Source organism: Miscanthus floridulus, chromosome 19, assembly GCF_019320115.1.
Source record: "Miscanthus floridulus cultivar M001 chromosome 19, ASM1932011v1, whole genome shotgun sequence".
NCBI lineage: Eukaryota > Viridiplantae > Streptophyta > Magnoliopsida > Poales > Poaceae > Miscanthus > Miscanthus floridulus.
In genome coordinates, this window is record NC_089598.1 from 91,095,187 (window position 1) to 91,121,277 (window position 26,091).

A 26,091-nucleotide genomic window follows, 5' to 3' on the forward strand; every position below is an offset into this window, starting at 1 on the left:
GGAGAAAACTCCAACCTAAAAACTAGTTATTGGGGGATATACAAAACGTGTTTTGAGATTTCGAAAGTCTTCTCTCCAGCACAACGAGAAAATTCAATCCCCAATGAGAAAACTAGTGGATTGGAGGAGGAGAGGTCTCCCCTTTATTTGTGGGGTGTGAGACTATGATTTTTTTTATTCAAGGTGGGAGACTATGATTTGAGGGACTCAGAAAATCTTTTTCTCATTGGGGTTAGGTTTGGGGAACTGTTGGAGCTACAGAATCTCCAAAAATAATAGTTTTTTTTTCATTGGGGGTTAGGAAAGGGGACTGCCGAAGATGCTCTAAAAATATCTGCTTCTCTCAGCTCTCTATCCAAGATGTACTATAAAAAGTTGTTTTATCAAGTGTTTTTTTTCCAAAAAAAGCTCTAGCTCCACCAGTGTAGCTGAAGCCAAAAAAAAAAAAAAAACTGCTATACTAAAAGAGGCCTTACTATTACTCTCATAACCTTTCATTCATGATTCATCCAAGAGTGTTAAGTTTTACAGATTCTGATGAGAAGTGAATAACTGAATTGGCTTTTCACCTTTTGTCATCTACTTGCCACTGTCCCTGTGATCGTCCTGTGCGTTATAAGGAATTTTTTTTTCATAGAACAGATGTTAACTTGTCTTGACTGTAACACAGCAATAGCACCTTTAGGATACTTGCGCCATGTCTTGATGATACTGATCTATCCATCCCTGTATGATCTCAACTTCTTGTCTCCTTTGTTCTATAACCCAGTCTGGATCATCTTTGGTTGCAGATCTAAGGTCCAAATGGTGAGCACCTGACCACCGGGACAAGTAACTACACATAAGTGAACTTTCAAAAATTCCACTGTGATCTTACTACATTTTTTCATCCAGCAATTTTCTTGCTCACCTTTCTCCGTGACAAGGGCAACGATGCTGGACGAGATGTTTTTGAGCACCCTGATTGCAACAGAACAGTAAACCATTACGGTGTACCCTAGCACAGTTGTTATCTGAAGACTAAAGCTTTATTGACGAATGATCAGACAAAATGATGAAACGGTCCAGATAGACCTACCCGCCTCGACTCCATGGGTCTCGCATTTCGTTGGAGAAGATGATGTTGCTGCCAAACCTCTTGAGCACCTTATCAATTTTCTGCAGGATGTTAAGCAAGGCAGCACCAGATGAGCAATTTACATATACCAGCAGCAATTGTTTCCAATGAGGGCTTATATGTACACGCGCTGAAACTCTAGAAACAACACTTACATATCCACCATATTCAGTGGTGATCCAATGCGGCCTGGGCCGAACCCCGAACAACTGGAAACACGTGCTGGACCTGTCCTCGTAACTGAAGGTCGATGGTGGGAACATGCTCTCGTTTGAGGATGACATCGGCATGATCATCTCTGTGCAAGCCTACACAGGAGTATGTCACAATCTCTGGTTCTCAGTGTTGTCACTAACATTTTACTAGTACTTAGCTTGTCTTTCAGTTTATTGTTTATATATACCTGCCACAGCCAGTAACTGAGGTCAAGAGAACGGGGGCTGTCTTCGTCCTCTATATGGTTGCAAGTCTGGTCTCCTGTGTAGTTATAGTACAAGCTCGCCGCTGCGAACACCTTTTCTAAGATGTCCGCATTTGCGGGGAACCCGTCAATGATCTTGCACATCTGGATAGGTTTTCGTAAGAAATAATAACATGTTCAGTACAACAGAAGTACAGCTTTTGTTCATGCAGATGGAGGGTTCAGTTTGGCAATTTTGTTGAAATGGGAGAAGTGGTTGCAAAATGTGGTTAAAATGGAGAACCTCCTTGACGGGGTAGGCAGGCAAATTCTCCAGGAATTTGGCCGGTGTTGGATAGTCCAGCATGGCAGTTTGGATGAATGCTCTCTGAAGCCACGCTTGAATTGAACCAGCGTACTTCACAGTCCTGAAAATTGAGTAAAAAAAACAATGCAACAAAGTCAAGTTGTAGCATACTTATATACGGGTCTCTCATCCCATATATGCAGGAAGTGATGGACATATCAATTTTCTCAGGTTATGAATGTGGATTTAAAAACATATATGTAGAGTAATTGGCAATTAACATCTATCACAACCAGAAAGAGATTACATATTATCTATACAAGTATTGTGTTACAATACGAACAAAAGAGAGAGGAAAATATGTAATTTTGATTAGCTATAGCTCTCAAATTTATTCACAAATTTCAAATACTTGTGTCTCTCGAAATTACTGGCTCGTGAAGGAGCACGAGTTGCTCTACCAGTTTTTTTATATTAAGTCAAGATGTGCGTTCTCTAGAAAATACAATAGGTCCAGTTGCTATTACTATCGATGTTGCCAAATTAACGGTCATATGCTTATGTATTGTGTTTAAGAATTTTCTAAGATGTGCTGTTTTTGCTAGCGCATTTTGTGACGATTAATATAGAGTATACAAAATGAGTCTAATTAGTAGTCACATATTAAAACTGCTCACCACCATTTGGATAATCTCCCTGAGATATAGTATATATTGGGTAGTGGTTAGTTATCGACCAACCAGCTAGGATTTAGCGCTAGTTTGTACTTGTATTATTTACCCAATTGGGTGGCTGATAGAAATCTTATAGTTGTTTACATATGACAAGAGTACAAAAGACACAAATGCTTGCAAGTCATCTCATATATTTTTACCTGACAATGGAATCCAGTACTCAAGTTTTACTTGCAGACAAGACTAAGACTAGCAATAGAGCTCTCAACCCCTCACAATAATCAAGACTATTTTGAGTTTCAAATGAACTTACTTGCAGGCTCTGAACAGTTTACTGAGCTCAAGGAGCCCCTCGTCATTGGAGCCCCTCTGATGCAGCAATCCCATGTTGCCTTGATCACACTGAAGCAGTTCAAGCTCTCAGACTGCAAAATTAATTGAAAATCACAATCAGTTGATATCTAAGAGAATTAGAGAAGATGGCATTATTTAGCCTGAGATAAAGACTGACCTAGCATTATTACTCAGATAAATATCCGAGCATGTGGTACGTTTTTGTGCATTATTCACGGAATGTGTCGGGGTCAAGATACCCCGTGTGTCTCAGGGCACCGATTAGTTAGTCGCTCGAGTGGTTCAAACCAGCAGGAGCCCAACAACTGTGGCCCATTTAAGCCACACGGGACCTAGGCCATATACCAAGACAAGCGGTGCACCACAACCTCTCCATCTCCTTCCACCACACGCTACACAACCGCTCTCGACCTCTCCTTCGTCTCAACCCCCGGGGAGGGACAAGGAGAGATCGGGATGCGGTCAAGTATGTCTGCCCTTACAGGGACAGACACGCTCCACTCACTCTACCAGGACTGAAAGGACAACCATCTCGGGGGCAGACGCCATCCCTGCGCGCCCCTGCATGGACAAGACAACACCAACAGATGGTAACGACCGGTACGGCATCCCACCGTCCAAATCCAGCGCGACAAGACGGACGTACGGCCCCACCCGCTATGGGATGGGGCGCACAACCTCAGCCTTGACTTTCAAGACCGGCTAGGCCACCGGGGACCTCGACCTCGCAATCTAGGGTCGAGGCCCACGACATCACGACTAGCAAAGGCGACCGACGACCCGGGAGCGGCTACTTGCTCCCGCACTGTCGCAACGACACCACCAGTGGAACAAGAGACGATGACGAAAACCACGGCAAGACCACGTCGCACAGGACAGTTGGTGAACCACCACCGTGCCAACAGTGCCATCACGACCAACATTGTAGCATCACGTCACGCCACGCCACGACGTGGGAGCAAGACCACGGCGGCCACGATGATGACCATACTTGAACGTGCGATGACGCCAGGAGAAGACATGCTTGCTTGCATGCCAAGTTTACTTTCTCCTTCCCTCGGGCTCACGACCACTCGATCGGGAGAACCCCCCTCTCTATATGTAACCTAGCCCCCGAACTCTATACAAGGGCGGCCAGGCATCCCTTTTGGTGGACGAACTCTCGAGACTTCATTCAAGCATTCATTCACCTCACTCCTCCTACCTCATTCCCTTAGCTTACACACCCTCATTGTAAGACTTTAGAGCACTTGAACCGAGGAACACGAACTCGAACCATTTCTGAGACTGGACGTAGGGCTCTGGCCCAAACCAGTATAATTCCTTGTGTCTTTGAGTGCTACCATCGTCTTCCTAGAGCAGCGCGACACACGTATAAATTCACTAGTCGGTTTACAAAACACCGACAGAATGTGTTGCACTACGAAAAAAGGCTTTAGAAAACAGAGCCCTGATTGAAAGAGGCGAACATTTTAGGTGCTCTATAAATGGCCAGGTGGGCCCAGGCAAACACCAGCCTATGTTAATCATTTATAGAGACGGACTGTCCCTGTAAATGATTATTCTCAGAGATGGATTGCCTGGCCTTTAGAAATCAATTATCAATAATAGCACTCTTAAGATGCCTCTATAAATATTTGTTAAAAGGAATTCATAATTTTTTCGTATGAAGTTGGTTGGAGACGAACTTCATACCGAAACTATATACCTTGATGCGACATGCAATTTTGCAGTTGACAAGTTTTAAACTTGAAGCTTAATCCATTTTAAGTTCTTAGCTTTTGAAATTTAAAAATTAAAATTTTCAAACAACCTCAAATGTTTACATGGTATATATCAAAATTGTAGTTATCATGATCTAACAATTTATAGTGAAATTGTTTTTGATTTGAAGTCATTTAGAGTCCTAGATGTTCATTTTTATTTCTTAGATTTTGAAGTTATGAATTTAGAATTCCCAAACAATATCAGATGTTGACACGATGTATACTAAAGTTATAGTGCTCAACACGATCCACAACTATATAGTTGACAAGTTTTTTTTATTTAAAATCTTTTAGTCCTAAAAATATTTGTTTTTAAATTTTGATATAAGATTTTCAAATAATGTCACAAAATTGTAGTGCTCTACTAGATCTAAAACTTTATAGTTGAAACGATTTTCGTTTGATACTAGCTTGCTGAATCCAGGGGCAGGAATGTTGTAGGCATCAAAGAAAAGCGGTGAGCTTGTTGTGGATGCCACATTGCCACTGCTTGATATCTGACTAGAAGGGGTTGAACTTGAAGCCGAGCGCTAGATCCTTCTTCCTGACCTACTGCCCCCCTCCACATTAGCGCAACAGAATCATGAACACGAGTGCCATCATCCAGAAGCCATGACACCATTCACCATCCTTGAGTGCTAGGTCAACTCCAGCCCCAACTAGATCTAATAAATGGCTACGCCACCATTGTGACTAGAATGGGTACTTGAGCCTAAACCAAGAAGCTAGCACTACAAACAACAAGCATTCCATCAAGCACGACATCAATTAAAAATGGATGAGTTTAATTAGCTCACATCCTCACTCTATCCTTTTACATGTTCTGAAAATCATCGAAATTGGAAAATTTTGAATTTACAACAAACCAATTTAATTTTGATGCAAATAAGGCTCAACTCTTCCAACAGAAATAAATTTGAATTTTGAAAATATTTTAAAAAACATTGACGCAAAATGGTGTGCATGGTTGAGTGCCTTGATTGTTTGAGTGAAGCATTGGTGGTGTGAATCCCTACGTAAATTCCAAATCCAAAAATACAGACTTACCCTTTATTCATAAGCCATTATGGGCTCAAAAACCTACCCTCCCGTTCTTTCTGGTCTAGCATAAAACCATCATCTCTCCTTCTACTTCATGTCTTCATCCTCCCCATTGGCTGTCTCCTCCCCTTCTCGGTCCGATCCATATGCATCGCCCACCACTTTCCACCCTTATTACGGCCCACAACCCGTGCTGGCCTAAACTACATCACAACCATGCCCACTCTTTAGACCACCCTATTATCCCTTCATTGCCCCCGTCTGCATATATAGCCGCCGTGTGGCATCCATGTTTGGTATAGCTACTAATGCATGGATCTAGCAATCAACTTTATATTCCCCATCATGATTTTTTTACCTCTGCACAATAGCACTGACCACGCAGCTGTTAAGTCTCCTACTCACCTTGTCCCATCTATTGTGACAAGAGCTCCATGTAAGCTCGGGTCTTCATTGAGCCTTCCCAATGGCTCCACACTTTGGCTAAGGCTTGCCACCACCCATACCACCATGCAATAAAATGTCAGTTCTGGCTAAGGCTTGCCACCACCCATGCCACCATGGAATAAAATGTCGGTCCTAGGAGAAAATATCTCCACTCAGTGAGCTCGACTGTTGCCAGCTATAGATAGGGGCCCTAGATGCATGCATCCCTCTCTTTGCACAAAGCATGAGTAGTAACCATCTCCTCTACTCTCCTCAACCCCCTCCAATGGAACTAAACGCCATCACTTACTATGGATATCCTTCTCTATTCCGCACTTTAGCCTAAATAGCTCTCGGCCAATCTCCTTGACCCTTTATCCTCCTTATTCACCTCACATCTTTCCTCCTGGCTCTTGCCCTTCTACTTTGGCCCAATCCCACTTGCCATCTCCCATTGGACTCTAACGCCACTAATAACTACCAGCATAGCACCAACACACTATAGAACCCCTTCCCTCTTTAGTAGCATTCACTACAGCATGCAGACACCCCCAAGCCCCTTAACATAGGCCAAAACCCTCTTCTCCCATGACCTCACATGTGGTGCCACCATCCTTCCTAGCTTAGTTGAGCACGTCATCACTCTAGTCATTAATTTGTAACACTATGCGTCTAAAATCAACTTATGACCTAGCTCCTCATGCAGAATGGCCCTACATATGTGTAGCATCTCTTACACTTTCGTCTTCACTTCGTGTAAAAGGGTTTATCGATCTGTAGGTGCTACATTTGGAGCGATAAGGACTATAAGATGACCATCACCCTCCTAAACTTCCAAGGTGGTAATAAACCCACCAACTACAACAACACGTGCATGGGCCAGCTATTATAATCTACTAATGAGGTGGGGCTTAGTACCACCTTGGAAGTTTAAGAGAATGAGGGCCAACTTATAATCCTTGTCACTCCAAACATAGAATCTCTAGGTTAACCATTTTACACGAAGCAAGGACGAAAGTGTAAGAGAGGTGCTAAGCGTATGTTGTCCTGTTCTGCATGAGGAACTGGGTCATAAAGCCAATTTTGGATGCAAGGTGTTACATTGACTATCATCAAGGGTCCCATCACTAGGTTTGCCTCATTGAGCTAGACCAAATGGTGATGGGTTGGCCATAGTCGAGTACAAACGATGCCAATGACAAGCATTCTAGTGAGGATGTGGTGGGGTAGGGGCATCAAATGTCTCTACATGACTACATCTATGCCACCCGCTTGAATGCCTTTCAAAGCCATCACCTCTCATCATGTTGCCCAGATTTCTCTCTACATCAACGTGACACATAGGCCCCACTGCTCATGCCATTGCCTATTATCCATCCCCACCCTATCGAGCCACCATGCACTTGGTCCACTAGACTATACACACACCTTGTCCTTGGCCCATAGCCCATGAGCTATGTTAATATCACATTCATCCTAGTTGCTTGGTCAAGATTGACGTATAAACACATTAAGGCCCCTAGTTTGGGTTATGGTGATTAATGAACGCAAGTTTATGTGGCTAACATGTTTGTAGGGTTAATGACAAAGAGTTAATCACATTGGAACTTTGGTTTTCTTGGCCCTCGGTGATGGATTAAGTGTATGGCACAAGAATATTCGTGAAAGGCTAAGAACAAGGTATTGGAAGTTTGGTTTTCTTGGCCCTTGGTGATGGACTCAGTGTATGGCACAAGAATATTTGTGAAGGCTAAGAACAAGGTAGTGTCTAAGTGTTGACTTGGTGTTAGGAGCACATAGATATACTATTAGAGTTTTTGTTTATATTTGGCCAAACTACTAATGGGGTCAAGATTAGTAGCTTGATCAAAGTTGGAGTTAAGAGCATTTTTGAAGCACACATGGGAGGTACTTTGAGCAAAGTTGATCAAGAATGTCTGGAACATATAGATTGTAAGTCAAACATCTCAAAGAAGTTGAATTGTATGAAATTGGACTTTAAAAATATCAAGAATTGAATTTTAAAGTGCACCGAAGCATGTGACATTGTGCCATACTAAGTGTTAGCCTATGTTACTTACCGATGTGTCGACCTGTGGATGATCTAGTTGCAATTATAATTTCAATGTGGACATGCTTGTTGGAGTGCACATTATGATTTAGTGACATCTTAGTGCGGTCGACAGATTATCCAACATTATATCATTGTGCAATGGATAATTCAAGTTGACATAGTTACTAATGTGCACCATATGATCCACTAGGTACCTTAGTGGCAACAACATATTGTCTGGTGTGAACAATATTTAAGAATTTTCAATAGTAGCTATTGGAAAAGCAGGAAGAATAAGGTCACCGGGTAATCTGGTGCTCCTCAGTGAGGCACGATGGATCATCCAGTTATAACTTTCTTTGTAGTCTTTTCCAACATCTAGGAGGGTTTACTCATATATGGAGAGGCAATGTGATGAGGTTGAGGGCACTTCTAGTTAAGGAGAGTGCTTAGGAGTGATCTTGGTGTGCATCCTTATGCTCTTCACTTGGAGGCTTATCAAGTGAATATCAAAACTTGTTACTCTTGGAGTTTGTCATCTCTTAGATAGCCAGATGGAGTAGGTGATTGTGTATATGGAGTTAATTGTTGGAAGACTCCTACCTTTGAGCTTGGTTCTAGAGTGGAGAATGTATACTTATAGTGGATCCTCAACTCAAGGGAGCTCAACCCTTATTAGTGTATTCTCCAATAACATGGATTAGGGGTAGTGGCAACTACTCAATACCACATGAACAATATGGTTCTTTCTTGTCCACCTCTGTCATTCATAAGCATTACATTCATTGCTTCTAGGTGTGCTTGATACATATTGTGTGAATCTTTTGATATACTTGATTTGTCTTAGTGTGATTTAGTAGCTATAGGTTTCACTACTGGAAAACTGGACTTTGCCGAGTACCTAAGACTTTGCCGAGTGCTTTTTATCGGGGCACTCGGCAAAATAAAGCACTCGGCAAAGGTGGCTTTGCCGAGTGCCAGGCACTCGGTAAAGCCTGGCTCTCGGCAAAACTGGGCTTTGCCGAGTGCCGCGATCCCACTCGGCAAAAGGTGGCCGGCCCGTGACGGCGGCCACCTGCCGTCAGATTTTGCCGAGTGCCTAACGGCCGGCACTCGGCAATTTTTTTTATTTTTAAAAACTTATTTTGCCGAGTGCCAGTCCCAGGCACTCGGCAATTTTTTTATTTTTTAAAAACATATTTTGCCGAGTGCCAGCCCATGGCACTCGGCATTTTTTTTAAAATATTTTGCCGAGTGCCAGAGATAGGCACTCGGCAATTTTTTTTTATTTTTTAAAACTTATTTTGCCTAGAGCCAGACCCAGGCACTCGACAATTTTTTTTAAAAACATATTTTGCCGAGTGTAAGCCTTGAGCACTCGGCAAATTTTTTTTTTAATTTTTTAAAACTTATTTTGCCGAGTGCCAGCGCCTGGCACTTAGCAAATTTTTTTTATTTTTGAATATCATATTTGGCCGAGTGCCTCCTGGGCCGGCACTCGGCAAAGCCCACTTTGCCGAGTGCCCCCCATGGCACTCGGCAAAATAATTTTTTTGATTTTGGGCCCAAATTTTTTTCTGAGGCCTTGTGACAGTATTTCAAACTCTATTTTAAAATTTGGGGCAATTTTTGACTTTTTTGATATATTTCATTAGTTTATTTCGTTTCATCGAATTTTTTGGGATATTTCAAATTTGAACTGCAGGTACATGGAATAATGGACTTTGGTCATCCAAAAATTGATACTCATGATATTTAGGGTATGTTTAGGCCATATCCAGGAACTCACATGAAATCTTGAGCATCTCGTTGACGTAACATGTCGAGGTACTTGCCGAAAATATGATTTTAAATTATATAAAATGCAAACAAAGTCCAAAAATCACGAAACTTGTCGAGGCATCGTGTTATCGCATGTGGAGGTTGTGGTAAAAAATTGAGAAGGTTTTGAGCAAGTTGTGACGTCGGATGCCAAAAACCTAGACATCTCCACATGTGATCACAGTGATCACATGTGGAGATGTCTGGGTTTTTGGCATCCGACGTCACAACTTGCTCGAAACCATCTCAATTTTTGGCATCCGACTCCGCTCTCGACTCCGCCCACAACGTCGACGAGCACACAACGTCCACGCCTCGTTAGCGGCAGTGCCGTGCCCTCGGCGCCCCGCTCCTGACTCCGCGCACCGTCGATGAGCACACTAGGTTCGCCCTTCCCTTTCTATTCAAATCGTGTAATGGATGTCGGCCATCGAGCCCTTGTTAGTAGTAATAGTTGTTGTATGTGGTTTTCGGCCATCGAGCCGTTGTTTGTGGATGTTGGCCTTCATGCCGATCTTTTTTGCAGGTTTTTGAAACCTCCCCGTGCAGGGGAGGTTCTGCCAAAATTTTTGATTGTCACTAATGTATTGCCTTTTTATGCAGGAGGAGGCCTCGGCGGAGGGACCTTGGTGACCCCGATTGTCTTTGTCAGCGTTGCGGGTCTGCCTGCACCGCGTCGCGGTGCCACTGCACCGACTCGCCACAGCCCCGCTAGCCTGACCTCACCGGCACCCTAGGTATAACCCCTCTATCCATATCATGGTCTTAGGTCACTGATCCCAGTTAGGCGCCTCCCATCTGAAAGAGATATGGTCGGAGTTATGCAGGTCTTTGCATATCTGCGAGCGTTTCTGTTTTGGATTGTCCATGTTTTTTGGACAGCCCACGGGGACAGCCCACGGATGCGTAGATGGGTTAGTTTCCATGGTCCGCTCCAGTTCGAGACGGTGTTTTGTCATCACCCCCTGTTGTTCTCCGAATACACACTCTCCCTTGCAGGATGTGTATCGGGAGAACAACGGGGAGGTGCTACCGAAATTCTGTCTTTGATAGGAGCGGAGCATGGAAACTAACCTCATCTATGGATCCACGGGTGGGATTAGGACCTATCCTCACCTATTAGAGAGTAGGGACACCGCATAGATGCAATTGATGGTGACTCATATATGCTGATACGTCTGTTAAAGGATGGAGGACCGTGAGTGGATGTACATGCTCCGGAGAGACGAGCACGATTACGACTTGCTGTTTATAGTCAAGGTCGAAGAATTCTTACATCATGCATTTGGCGAGAGTGCTGGAGGCCATTCTCTAGTGGTTTGTCCGTGCAGCGGTTGTGACAACAGAAGAAGGAAAGATAGGTTAACCATGGGTAAACATATTGTGAAGTTTGGATTTACTCTGGGCTACCATCGGTGGATCCACCATGGTGAAGCCGATCGTATCAGGGAGGAGGTGGTGAGACCACGGCTTGAGGCTTTCAATGATGATGCCGGGGTAGCAGACATGTTGGATGACACGCACCAAGCTTAGTTCACTGAAGGACGTGACAAGGAGGAGATGGAGGCTGCCGCAGATGCCTTCTACCTAATGTTGGACTTGGCACAGAGACCCCTTCACGATCATACTAATGTTTCTCAGCTAGATGCCATTGGTCGCGTAATGGGGTTGAAGGCCGAGTTAAACCTAAGTCGAGAAGGCTTCGACAAGATGGTGGCCGTGTGGAGCGATATGCTACCGAAGACACACATTATGCCGAAGAACTTGTATGAGTCAGAGAAGCTCCTTCTTGCACTTAAGATGCCGTATGACAAGATACATGTGTGTCCGAAGGGGTACGTCCTATTTAGGAAAGAACACGCGGATGCAAAGTACTGCCTGAAGTGTAAATCCTCCAGGTACGTGGAGGTAGACTCAGGCGATGGCCAGAAGAGGTAGCTTAAGATCCCCATGAGAGTCCTACGACACCTTTCGTTCCTGCCGAGGCTCCAACGGCTATTCATGACCGAGGAATCCGCGAAACAGATGACATGGCACAAAAACGGCACACGGTACAATCCTAAGAAGATGGTACATCCATCCGATGCTGATGCATGGAAGTACTTCAATTTGTGGCATCCTCTCAAAGCAGAGGAGGCTCGTAATGTACGTGTCGCACTGGCAACAGATGGGTTCAATCCATATGGCATGATGGCTGCACCATACACATGTTGGCCCGTGTTCGTCATCCCTCTGAATCTCCCCCCCGACGTCTCCTTTCAACGGCATACCATGTTCCTCTCGTTGATAATCCCTGGACACCCAGGGAGTAATATGGGTGTCTTCATGGAGCCTGTGATAGATGAGTTGATCGATGCTTGGGTCAAAGGGGTGTGGACATACGACCGAGCTACGAAGACTAGCTTCAAAATGCATGTCTGGTACCACTACTCCCTGCACGACTTCCTGGCGTACGGGTTAATGTGCACCTGGTGCATTCAGGGGAAGTTCCCATGCCCAATATGCAAGGAAGCTGTGAGGTTCATATGGTTGAAGAAGGGTGGCAAGTATTCGTCGTTCGACAAACATCGTCAATTCCTCCCTCTTGACCATCCATTCAGAGAAGACGTCAAGAGCTTTACGAAAGGTGTCAAAGTGACAAACCCTAGACCGCGCTTGAGGACTAGGGTGGAGGTTCATGCTCAGATAGATGCTCTCGTGCCCAACGAAGATGGTGGTTTCATGGGATATGGTGAGCAACATATGTGGACTCATAAGTCTGGCTTGATGAGGCTCCCCTATTTCGATGACCTCCTACTGCCCCATAACATTGATGTCATGCACACTGAAAAGAATATCGCCGAGGCACTTTGGGCAACACTCATGGACACTGACAAGTCTAAGGACAACCCTAAGGCTAGAGTGGACCTGGCGAAGTTGTGCGATAGGCTAAACCTAGAGATGCGGCCTCCTGCAATAGGAAAGCAGTGGAGAAGGCCTAGGGCCCCCTATGTCTTGAAAATCGATCAAAGGAGGGAAGTACTTCGATGGATCAAGAATTTAATGTACCCTGATGGGTATGCAGCGAATCTGAGCAGGGGAGTGAACTTAGAGACTCTGTGAGTCAACAGGATGAAGAGTCATGACTACCACATATGGATTGAGCGGATACTTCTGTCGATGGTTCGAGGCTATGTCCCTGAGCATGACTGGCTAGTGCTGGCAAAGTTGAGCTACTTCTTTCGCCAGCTTTATGCCAAGGAGCTATCTTCGACTGTCATTACAGAATTGGAAACTATGGCACCTGAGTTGGTCTGTGAGCTTGAGAAGATCTTTCCACCCAGCTTCTTCTTGCCGATGCAGCATCTGATTGTGCACCTCCCGACCAAGGCATGGTTGGGGGGGCGTGCAGGCCTGTTGGTGCTATCCAATCGAGAGATGTCTAAAGACTCTTCGCAAGAAATGTACAAATAAAGCCAGAATTGAGGCTTCCATTGCAAAGGTAAGCATTTGGGAGGAGGTTGCAAACTTCACAACATCCTACTACAAGCCGAACCTTCCTAGCAAGCATAATCCACCCCCTTGTTACAATGCTGGCGAAGTTGAATCGACCCTCAGCCTTTTCAAATGCCAACTAGGCAGCGCAAGTGGATCGACCCCCAAGAGATTGGATCCAGAAGAGTGGCGCAGAATCATGCTATATGTGTTCACCAACCTTGTTGAGGTTGCGCCATTCATTAAGTAAGTTCTCAACGAACTTGTTTCAATACGACATCACAATTCTGTATCGAACCCCATTGATTCTCTTTAGTATAGGGAATTTGTTCATCAAGAGTGGCATCAATCAAGGGATCCTACCCCGCACGAACATGATACCCTTCTTTCAGAGGGTGCGGGAGCTGGGAGGCCTGATTTCATTTCTTGGTTCAAATAAAAGGTCGTACGTTCGTCAATATTCCTTAGTAGCTCGTACGTTCCAATAGTATAACGATGGATCATGCTTGAGCTTGCAGGCACAAACCAATGCGTCCATGAGTGATGAGTTGAGACAGGTTGCAAATGGCTTCAAGTTAAGGGTGAAGTCATATACCGGTTATGACGTGAACGGATATCGCTTCCACATGTCAAGACATGAGCAGACTCAGCCCGGTCAGAAAACCACCAATAGCCAAGTTTTTACGCCGGGCACTAATGGCATCGAATACTACGGAATAATTGAGGAGATCTATGAACTTTAATATGAGGGCCGGGTACCTCTTACTCCTGTCATAATCAAGTGCCACTGGTTTGATCCTGGACGAACGAGATAGACCCCTCATCTTGGGCTAGTCAAGATTAGGCATGATTCCTTCTATAAAGGAAAAGATGTCTATATTGTGGCTCAACAGGCCGTGCAGGTGTATCATACGCCATACGCATGCCAAGACAAAGACCATCTTAAGGGTTGGTCTATTGTGCACCAGGTATCTTTGCATGGTAAACTACCTGTTCTAAACGATGAAGATTACACCTTCGACACAAACACATATGATGGAGAGTTCTATCAAGCAGATGGGCTACAAGGGAGCTTTGAGATAGTCTTACCTAGTGTGATGACCGCCATGGAAGTAGACAATGAAACGGTTGATGATGAGGACCCAGGAGATGTAGTGCTAAATCCGAAGGACATTCAAATGTTTGAGCGATTCCATTTAGGCAAAGACAATGAAGAAAACACAGAACCTTCAGATAGTGTTGCCCATTTGGACAATTTTGATAGTGATGATGAGACCTATGACCCCAATCATGAAGATTATTCCTAAACCATGTAATACTATGTTTTTTATTAAATTTTGTTATGTTTATTCATTTTGAACTATTTGACATGTATGTACTAATGCTTTTTGTTCATTCTTTGTACATTACAGGTGACAGAACAAAGATGGTGGGCAACCATTCACTGAGGTAGGTGCTCTCGGTGTACCAGAGGCTACGCCCTCCTGATGGAGGCGAGGGGACGTCTTCGCCCCTAGCGGCGAGAGCAGGCCCAGGTCGCCCCAACACGGGGAGGGGCAGGGACCGAGGTCGCCCCAGGAGGGACCCGCCTCCTCCCTCGGCTCTCGACTAGCCGGAGGACCTGTCTCCTACCCTGGAGGACCACATGGCGGCCACGGGCATGACCATAGACACTCCGTCGGGGGACGAGGGGACTCAGCAGACGGAGGACAGTTCTGCTCAGTCGACTCCCTACCTGCGAGGTCCCACAAGCCTTACTCCGGTTCCGCTTCCTGACCGACGCCCACTGGTTCATCCTGTGGGAAGAAGGTAAGTAACTATAGATGTTATCACTAGTACTTCATATGATACGTTGAAAATCAAAAGAGAAACTGATAATTTTTCTTAATCACTTATGCAGGGGCTGGCTAGTTCTGTCGGGTGCTCTTGACCCCCCATGCACCCCCGCTACCGTCCTAGGATGTCTGTGCAGGAAACACTTCCCCAGCCTTATGGACTTGAAAGAGGGGAGGTGGGAGCCGGCCTAGTCATGGGACAGGTACAAGCTCGGCTTGGATGACGAGCAGGGCAATAAGCAGGAGCGGGTTTTGGTGGACTTTTGGGTAAGTGTCTCACAACATAGCTCAATACATCTCCTCCATTGGTTAAGTCTTTTATTGAAATAATGAACGGATACATCATGTTTGTATGTAGAGGTACTTCAAGGCCGAAGAAGGTCGAGAGACCCTAGCGGATCAGACGACACACAGAGCCTGTAAGAAGTACATCGGTGACATGATTCACGAGGCGCGACTCTAGGCCCACGTCGACTACTACAGGTCCATCAAGAAAGAGCCCCTCAACAAAACCAGCGCAAGAAAGGTGGAGCTGACCAAGGAGGGGTACCTTCAGGTAGGTGAATAATATTGATTTGTTTTGAGATTTAGTAGGTCCAGAATTGATCTTCTTATATGTCAAACACTTGATGATGTGTAGGTGCCGGCCTCGTGGTGCATGTCACATAGATCGGCATGGTCGAGGATCGTGGACAGGTACCTTGACCCAGCATACATCGCAAAGCACGAGCAAGGCAAGCAGAAGCAGGCACTGAGGACCGGTCCAACTCACCACCAAGGCAGCCGCAACCTCCCCGCATTCAAGCGGGCACTTGTATGAGATGTCATTTATCTATTCTAACGCTCAATTTTGCCTGATTTCTAATCATCTTGCCATCTTTCTCGCAGGAGGTGGCACACCCGGACGTGCCGGTGTCGGAGTTTGGGGCATGGGCTGTGTCCCACATGGGCCCGGTGAAATCCGATGTCGTCTTCAACCCGAATGCCACTGCCCAGGCTTACTCTAACCTGAGCGTCCACGCTAAGGTCGGAGACTATGCAGAGGCGGTTAGGGCACTCCGTGGCTCAGATCACAATCTGAGCACTGAGCCCCTTGAGACAGAGGTGATCATGAGGCTAGGGCAAGGTAGGAAGCATGGGCGGTTGTGGATTGCAGATGACGCCGACTCCTCGAGCTCTGCACCCTCTCTCTCCGATGTGAGGGCACGGAGCATGGCCAGAAGCCTTCCCATACGTGCACGGCCTACTCCAACACTGTCGCGGGTCGATGAACTTTAGGTAATTCTGGTTTCACTCATCGTACATTGAACGCTACACACATTGATCAGATTTGCAATACTGAAACATGTGATTGAAACACTGCAGGCCGAGCTGGCAGAGATAAGGGAGACACAAGCGCACCTGACCGCAGAGCTGGAGGCCACGAAGAAGCAGATGGCGGACATGTATCAGATCATGCAAACCATCGGGCAAGCATTGGGTGTCCAAGTGCAGTTGCCAGCTCTAGCTCTGGTTCGACACTTCATTCCTGTGAGTATGAAAGTTCAATGCGTTCGTGCCGTTGGGATTGTCGGCCTTCGTGCTGTTGTGATTGTCGGCCTTCGTGCCGTTGTTTCTTGCAGGTTGGAAACCTCTCCGTGCTGGGGAGGTGCTGCCGAAATTTTCAATTTTGAGTCTAACACATGTAATCTCTTCTCTTTTGTGCAGCCTCTGTCGGCGGGTTCAAACAATCCCGCTACCGTGTCACCGGCGGCTGATCGCGTCAACCCTTCGCCGCAGTTCGGTCCTTCACCGCAGTCCGGGGGGCCACACCTGCAATCTCCGTCGCCGCAGTAGGGATGTTGAACTTGTAATAATAAGCTTGTGATGTTGAACTTTGGTGCATTTGTGATGGATTTTCGATGGAATTATTAAATATGCGTGTGCTTGTGATATATAATGCATGTTGGTGATATAGATGTGGTGATTGATGTATATATATATATATATTGACTGTTACAATGGAATGTAAAATTTTTTTGCAATTCTCGGGGTCTTTGCCGAGTGCCATGGGCAAGGCACTCGGCAAAGATTTTTCAAAAAAAAAATTTCTTTGCCGAGTGCCTTGCCGCGGCACTCGGTAAAGTATTTTTTTTAAAAAAATTCAGAAATTCTTTGCTGAGTGCCTAAATAGGGGCACTCGGCAAAGAAATTATTAAAAAAAATAAAAAAAAACTTTGCCGAGTGGGCACTCGGCAAAATAATTTTAAAAAAAAAATAAAAAAAACTTTGCCGAGTGCCCACTGGGAGGGGCCCTTCATGATCAAAGAAGTCACACGACCAACGTCTTATAGGTTAGCTCACCTGGTCGGTACGGACGTACCAAATTCATGGCATACCGACAAGCTTAGACGTTTCTATGCTTAACTACTGAGATATGTACTCCTCTTGTACTTTTGATTTACTTTAATAAAGCTATTATGATTTCTCCGACCACTCTAATGTGTCACTTCGAATTTTACGGTTATTCTAACTTAGCTGGTAAAAGCCGACCACCATTCCTTCTACGGTTTTCAGAGCAGGCCCTATCTCCGGTTCCTCTCAACACGTGCATGGGATCCGCTCTCTGGGCTATGGGTGATCGGCAGGTCCCCCTGGTTTGACTTGTCCGCGTCTACGTGTGCACAGGTCACGCACCTCACACTCCGACCACATGGCAAACTAGGGCCGCACAAACTTTTTGGGATGACGTGTCAAGTACAATGGTACAACTAAACAGAACGTTAACATGTTCTCACTTAGTTACACCAACATGAGTTTCAAGCTTAAATACGTTTTATACAAAGCAAACAAGCTTATGATGATATACTGTTACGTTATTACAAGCTTGCCTGAAGAGGCCCAAGTTTACAATAACACAACTACGTCCTTCTTCTACAGCTCTAGCCTATTCTATTGGCTGGTCGGGGCACGCGGCACCCGCTGCTCGCTGCTTCCGATATCCTGCTCGAGTCTTGGGGACTCTTGTACTGGTCGAGCTAAAGAGGATGGCCCCGCCGATGCCTAGCTGGTCAAGACCGCAGGTTTCATCGGTTGGCTCGTAACTGATGGCGTTTCCAGCTGACTTGTCGATGGCGTACCCTGTACAGGTGCTGTCCCACCTCCACACAGGTTAATGTCGCCAATTATCTTTGAAGACAGGTCCAGCTGGGTCATCCGAAGCTCCTCAGCCTTGTCTGGGTCTACCTCCTTCAGGTACCCAGCCTCCAGGCGCTTGAGATCGATCAGGGGGTAGTGGGCACGCACCATGCTTAGCACATGTGCACCTATGTACTCACCCGCCTCCTTCACGAACTCTTGGAACCATCCCCATGCCTTTCGGCATCTCTCGAATAGTCCGAGCTACGACGTCCTCGGCACTTCCTCTGTAAGCGCTGGGTCGATAAGGTTGAGGACGGGCATGATGCCAGTTGCCACCTCCTGGCACCGGTTCTTCCATGTGTCCCGATCCTCGGTGGTCTCTAGGCATCGCGCCTTCCAGCCATCATGATCTTTCATCATAGCTTCTAGATGTTTTTTGGCATTGACTTTTAAAACTGCAAACTATACAAGACATTAAAATGTAACGGCATGACAAGATAAGGCGGGCAACAGAATGAGCAAGGTGGTCTAGAACACTTACTTTTCAGTTCCTCCTTCATTTTAGTTGTGCGGTCCTGGAGTTGAGACTGGTCGCGTGCCAGTTTCTCGTTGTCCTCCTTCAGACGACCACACTCTGCGGCCACATGGCTATTCTCCTCTTGGAGACGGACTACTTCGGCTTCTAAGCCTGCACTACAGCTGTTACTACCAATAATGCAACAACACATGTCATGCACTTGCTGTGATAAAATGACAACTTGTTTTTTCCTACTCTTTGTTACTGAGCTGGACGACCAGGTTCTGGTTTTGTGCCTCTTGCTCCGTCCTCTCCTGGTCGGTGGCTTCAAGTTGGTGGCGCAAGCGTTCCACCTCGGCCGCCAGTTCTCTATTGCTTGCTGTGATCCCCTCAATCTGGTCGAAGCACTTTTTTCGGTACTTTGCGGTCTTCATCAGGTCCTGCATGTAAACAAGCTAAGTCAGACAATTCAACTGATTAGCAGGATCAAGTGGTCAAGCCAAACATACCTGGACTTCCGTCACCAGACGTTTTGCCGCTCGTTCAACTTTCAGGGTCTCTTTGACCTCTGGGATTTCCTCATGCATAACCCACTGGTCGTTCCACCAGCGCGACACATATACAAGTTGTCGTTTGTCTTAGGGACGGCCCAGGACCTCTTCTACTTTGTCCTCTTCGGCCTCTTGTTCAGGAAGTGGCGCTGGTCTGGAGTTTGTAGTCTCTACGATCACTATGGCTTTGCCACGAGCCGTAGCATCGGCAAGCGTGCTCTGTGCTACCTCCGGCTGCTGCTCCTCGGCTTGGTCTGATCCAATTGGCGCTGAAGTACCCCCCTCAGCAGGGTTAGTCCTCGGAGCACTTGAAGTTGGCTCGGTTCTCTGCTCGACCAGCTGCTCGGGGACTGTCGTCTGGCCGCTCATCTGCTGAGGTTCTGGTGGATTTTCTTCTATAGGTTCCTCCATGGCTGGCTACTGGGCAGTTCTCTTCGCCATTGCTGGTGAAGCAATGCCGCACCCGGCTAGCTGGTCGGGATTTTCAGTTGATGCTGACCTAATGTATCAGAGATAAGTTCAGAGGGCAACAATATTCAAATATAAATTGTAAGCTTACATCAAGGTTACAAATACTTATAGCTTGGAAGCACGGAATGATGTGGCAAAGGCGCGTCTCTTCGTCTGTGCTTGCTCCACGTACTCTGCAGGTGTCACCGGGTCTCTTTCCACGACCAGTACCGGCGCTGGGGCTTGGTGCTCGACCCCTTGGCCGCTTGTCCTCTGCGTTGCAGTGGTCGGTGATGCGATCCCTGCTGGCACGAAGGAGCCACCCTACTCAGTCGACTCTAGTTGTCTCCTCCTCTTTCGAGGGACGAGTCGGAAGATGTCTGCATCCTCTGTTTCATCATCTGACAGGGGGAAGATGGCCTGACGACGCTTGCTGGCCGCCGGCCGCTTGCCAGTAGCTCTGGCTGTTGCCTCCTCTCCAACTTTGAGCACCGCCCAGTCGACGTCTTCGGTCCTGGTGCTGGTCTAGGCAGTTGGGCTGGCAACTTGTGGCCACTCTACGCCAGGGGGTGGAGGCACGGACACTGCTGCTCTGTCACGACCATTAATCTGACAAATATATAGGCGATAACACAGTAAGTTTTTGTTACAACATAACACTACGGGTACAAGGCAGAATGATTTACCTTTGGGGGAGGTCAGGCCAGCTTAAAGGCGTGCTCGATGTCACTCAACCTGACATAATTTAGATCAGCTAAGTTGAATATCTCTCCAATCCTGGCTTTGACTTCTATCTTGTCAAGCGCCTCTTGCCTGGACCTAGTTGGGTTTGCGCTACCTTGGTACTCGTAGCCGGGATGTAGCCTCCTCTAGCAAGGCTGGATCCTTCGGCTGATGAAGTTCCCGACCATGCTCGGACCATCCAGTTTCTTCCATGGGATCATCTCAAGCAGTTATGCGATCTATTCCAAGTGATCGGGCTTCTCCGACCAGCTGTTCTTCTTCTCCGGAATGAACCCCACATCGCACAGGGTGATCGTGTTCGGCTCTTCACGGATGTAGAACCACTTCTTGTACCAGTCATCCAGCGATGTGTTCCAAGGGCAGTGCAAGTACTGGGCCTTCATCCCGTCACGTAGATTGAGATATACGCCTCCGGCTATTTTCGAGCCACCGCTTCCTTTCTTCCACAGACAGAAAAGATGACGAAAGAGGACGAAATGGGGCTAGAAGCCACCATATGCTTCGCAAAGATGGATGAAGGTGGAGACAAGAAGAATCAAGTTGGGATGCAAATTGCAAATCCCAATCTCGTAATACAAATAGAGCCCCTGAAGGAAAGGGTGCACTGGAACCCCAAAACCCCGCTTGAAGAAATCCTCGAAAACCACAATCTCACCTGGTTGAGGATCGGGGTAGCTTTCTCCTTCCGGCGCACGCCATCCCGTGAGTGCCTTGTTGTGGAGCACTCCCATGGTGACGAGGTCTTCGATGGTCTACTCGTTGCTCCTTGACTTCCACCACTCCTTCGCCATGACTCCGGCTTTCTTCTGGGCGTCTCTCTTCGCCATTAATCCGTCCTTGCTAAAGGGGTGGATACGATGGAGGGGTGATTGGTGATGATCTTGGAGGTATAGGGTTTGGTAAGAGGAAGAAGAAGGCTGTGGTGGCGAATGGTAATGGGGATCGGTAAAAAATAACTTACCAGTTCTATATTATAAATAACCAAGAGTTCCGCCGTTTCATCCGCCTGAGATTCTTGGGAGACATGCACACGCGCCGTAGACGGTTGTTTTCACAACCTCGAGATCCATGCCAATAAACGCGCCCCTTCGTTACCAGTGTACGCGTCTCTTCATTGCTAGTGTGAGAGGGCCCACACTGATGCACCTCCTTACAGGTGCCAAGCGACTGTTTGCTAGAAAGGACAAGAAGACAGTGTGACGTGCTATACCCGTCTGCTTTTTTGACCAGACGTGTCAGATTGGACTTGACAAAGTAAAAAGATAAATAACTACACCAAATAATAGTACAAGAGGCGTTCTTTTCTTCACTGCATGTCTTATGCTCGGGGACTACTCCAACCACTGCCGTGCTCGGGGACTGCCCAGACCACTGCCGTGCTTGGGGACTGCCCAGACCACTTCCATGCTCGGGGACTGCTCCGACCACTGCTATGCTCGAGGATTGTCCCGACCACTACTTGGAGACCTTATTCCTCGTCTACATGTGATTTCTACTCACATACAGTTGAGAGACATTTATTTAGAACTTGCTACAAGGCTCATACTTCGCCTTCCAGCAAGCTCGGGGACTACATCGGTACGATGCACCTACCGGTGCATCTCGTATCGCCTATAAGACGATTGGATTCTTAACTCCAGTGGAAATTCTTTTTGGACCCTGGCACCACGTGCCTACGTCACCTACTACTAGGCTCGGGGACTAAGTGGGCACACTTCACCTTGCGGTGAATGTGTTTATTTAATCGATCCCTATGCTTTGACTGATTGTTAGGATTACTATCATGCTCGGGAACTGTCCCGACCACTGCTCGGAGATTGTTCTCCTCGGCTACATGTGATTTGTACTCACATACAGTTGAGAGACATTTATTTAGACCTTGCTACAAGGCTCATACTTCGCCTTCCAGTAAGCTCTGGGACTACATCGGTACGATGCACCTGCCGGTGCATCTCGTATCGCTTGTACGACGATTGGGCTCTCAACTTAACTGGGAATTCTTTTTGGACCCTGGCACCACGTGCCTACGTCACCTACTACCAGGCTTAGGGACTAAGTGGGCACACTTCACCTTGCAGTGAATGTGTTTGTTTTTTCGACCACTACGCCTATGATGATCAAGGATGCTACACTTCGAGATGCACTTACATTTCTTTTCAGAAATACAAGTGGGCACACTTCCCAGGATGGAAGTCTTTTTCTTTTTTTCTTAAGAGCACCACACGTTCTTTGGACAACCTACTTCTCCGATTGAATACGGTGGTTAGAGACGTCAAGAACTCAAGCCTCAATGTTCGGAGAAGGTTAAAATGGCGTGTCGCAGCATAATACATGGTGCTCGGGGACTAGCTGTGGGGGTATTGACCCCTATACCCTTACGGCTAGGCTTGGGCCAACCCAGATCAGAGGGTCCGGTCCACCAAAGGACGACACGCGGCCCGGCCAACCTGTTCAGAGTCCCGCACAAGGAGTCAAGACAGATTTGGCAATCAAGCAAGATCCTGGTCGGTTAGAATAGGAATCCTTATCCGGCCACCTATGGCAATTGTAACTGGCTAGGATTAGTTTCCAGATCTGTAACCCTACTCTTTGGACTATATAAGGCGGGCAGGGGACCCCTCTAAAAAACATCTCTCATTGACATACAACAATACAATCAGATGCAGGATGTAGGTATTACGCCTTTTTGGCGGCCAAACCTGGATAAAACCTCGTGTTTGTCTTGCGTCACCGTCTTGTTTGTGGCTTGCGCATCTGTCTGCCGACAATCTACTACCTTGGGCATACCCCTAGGTAGACTGCCGACCATATTTCGTCGACAGCGTGCATGTCACATAGTTTAAACAAAGCCAGCGCTGGTCACGGTCATCGCCTCTGCCTGGCACCGCTGCTGGCCACCAGCGAGCACTGCCGTGCTGGCCGCGTCGCCACTACTGTGCTTTGTGCAGGCACGCCATGCGTGGGCTGCCACACCGGCCGTCCCCGCCTCTGGCACCACCCTACTGACCACGGCGTGTTGCTGCCTTGGCACGCCGTGCAAGCTCTCACTCGTGCCCTGCCACGTGGTCCCGCATCGCCACGTTGCGCTGCACCGCCATCGTGCCCGCACGCACCCACCCACGCGCATGGATGCGCTGCTAGCCAGGGTCCCTTCTGCTAAGCCTAGGCACGCGCTTGCACACGCACGCGCACTACGCCGGTGAGCCTAGCTACTCTACCCGCCATTGTGTCCGCTTGCGCCTTTCTACTCGCCACCGCTCGCCGAATTGGTGTCGCCGCTCACCAGGGGCGCTCACGAGCACCACCTGCGCATCACTATTGCCGTTGATGCAGCGCAGCTGCACGCGCGTGGGACGGCCACCTAATTTCGCCACCATGTCCGTGTCCGCTGCCATGCTTTGTCGCTACCTTCCCAGACCTACCATCCTCTGCGGCGATTAGTGCCGAGTCACCGTCGACGCATGTGCGATGCAGTGTGGCGACGTCTTGTGCATTCCTCGCTGCTCCCCATCGCCCATGCGCGCTTGTACCTTGCATTGATGGCCCCGATAGTGTCGAGCCAAGCCATGCCTAACTCCCCTGTCTCCGCTGTCGCCATGGCCGGTGGGGTTGTTTCTTTCGATTCGTCGTGATGGCAGCACCATAATTCAATTAGTTGCGTCCTCGGCTTCACTGGGTAGCCAGCCATCCAGCCGACCCCACCTCGCTGCTTGTGACCCCTCACTGTGCCTCAATTTTGGAGTTGTCGCTCCGCCGAGCCCTTAAGACAGGGGTGGCCTACGCCATTGGCAAGCCACATACCCAAAGCATATCGTTTCAATTCCTTGCACTGATAGCCTCGTCTCCACCGACTAAGCACCCTATGCACCTCGGCTGAAACACTACCGTAGTCTAGTCTTCCATGACACAGCTATGCCATCGCCATGTGCCACCGCACCGCTAGTGCGCACGCGGCTAGCTCGGCTCGGGCCATCTCCGACCAAACTGACGCCTCGACTATTTCCGTGGGTAGTCCCTCGAGCTCACTAGCTAACTCGTTTGCTCTGTTTTTGCTGTCGCTCACTGGAACACCTCACCGTGGCTGTAGGTTACCCGCCAATGGGGTCCGACCTCACTGCACCCGGTTCACGTTTCCTTCGCTCGACGCTTTGTGTTCACTCCTAGGTAAGGGTCGACCCTGTAGCTAGGACGGGGAAGGGCTGATGTGGTTGGCGCAGCCGCCAGTGCCAACGCAGCCGCGCCGGTGTGCGCGCGGGTGCCCGTGGGGGTGTCGCTAATGTAAAGATAGAATATTCCAAGGGCGTAGCCGTAAAACAGTAGACTAGCGGAACAATGCCTTAGCGCTCGTGAGGAATACAGAGTAGTCCGAGGGGGTTTTTGCTTATTGCTCGGCGCGCGCGGGTCCTTCCCGCTGCGGGCCGTTGTCCGGCTAGGCCGCGCCCCTGCGTGGGCCGCGTGATTGAATTTTGTTTTCCAATTTCCAGTAAAATAGGAAGTGTTTATTCAATAAAGTTTTTAGCTAAACTTGGATAAATCGTAGTAAATTGTGTAGTTATCTAAAAATAGTGAAACCAATTTTGTTAGATTCACAAAATTACCATCTACTTGTTAGTACAGTTAGATTACTGTTAGCTATGACGATGGTAGGGTCATAAATTCAAACTAAAGAGCTTAGTATTATGTAGATTAATATTTGTAGGAATTTTTGTGGTAAATTGGTGTTAGCTATAGCTATGAAAATTTTACGGTAGGCTCACTAGGTTAGTAGGTACTTGCTGTAAATTTTGTAGGCCTAGGGTAAGCTGATAAGTAGAGTAGCTATTATCCTTGCTTTATCATATATAGCGTAAATCAGCAATTGGAGTAAGAATACCTGTAGTTGCTATAATAACGTATGCCATACTTCACACTGTTATTGGTAACAATAGATAGCTTAGTACCATGGTCGGTAGCACTAGCTTAGTAGTTAAACAGATGTACTTTTATTTTAAGAGTTGTTGTTGCTATATTACTAACCATTACATCATCATTTCATGCATGTAGATCACGAGCTAGTAGAATTCATGCCCGTCGATGAACAGGAGTACGACGAGGTGATTGAGGAGTATGAGGAGGAGATCCTTGTGTAGGAGGGAGCCCTGGAGCTGTTTGGTGCTGACCTTACTGACTCGTCGCTTGCCCAAGGCAAGCCCGGTGCATAACCCCTATTTTAATGATCACTGAATATATATATGTGATGTGCATTTAAGTTATAGGTATTTTATAGAAACTACATGCATAAATATATCTACCCATGAGTCCTACTAGTATAGGTTGAGTAGCTGCTATGCTCAGGATATCGGTAGCGTGAGTAACCTGTCGTTACTCGCAAATAGGTGATAAAATATGATCACTCATGATAAAATGGTGGAAAGGGAAAATGGTGACCGGGCAAGGATATG

The 26,091-nt window shown here is 47.1% G+C and overlaps 2 pseudogenes; one reads left to right on the plus strand and one right to left on the minus strand.

Annotated features, from left to right (window-relative positions):
- Window positions 1-681: 681 nt before the first annotated feature.
- Window positions 682-3,461, minus strand: LOC136526355 (uncharacterized; annotated as a pseudogene).
- A 7,570-nt stretch (window positions 3,462-11,031) lies between these two features.
- LOC136526356 (uncharacterized) lies at window positions 11,032-25,779 on the plus strand (annotated as a pseudogene).
- The last annotated feature ends 312 nt before the right edge of the window (window positions 25,780-26,091 follow it).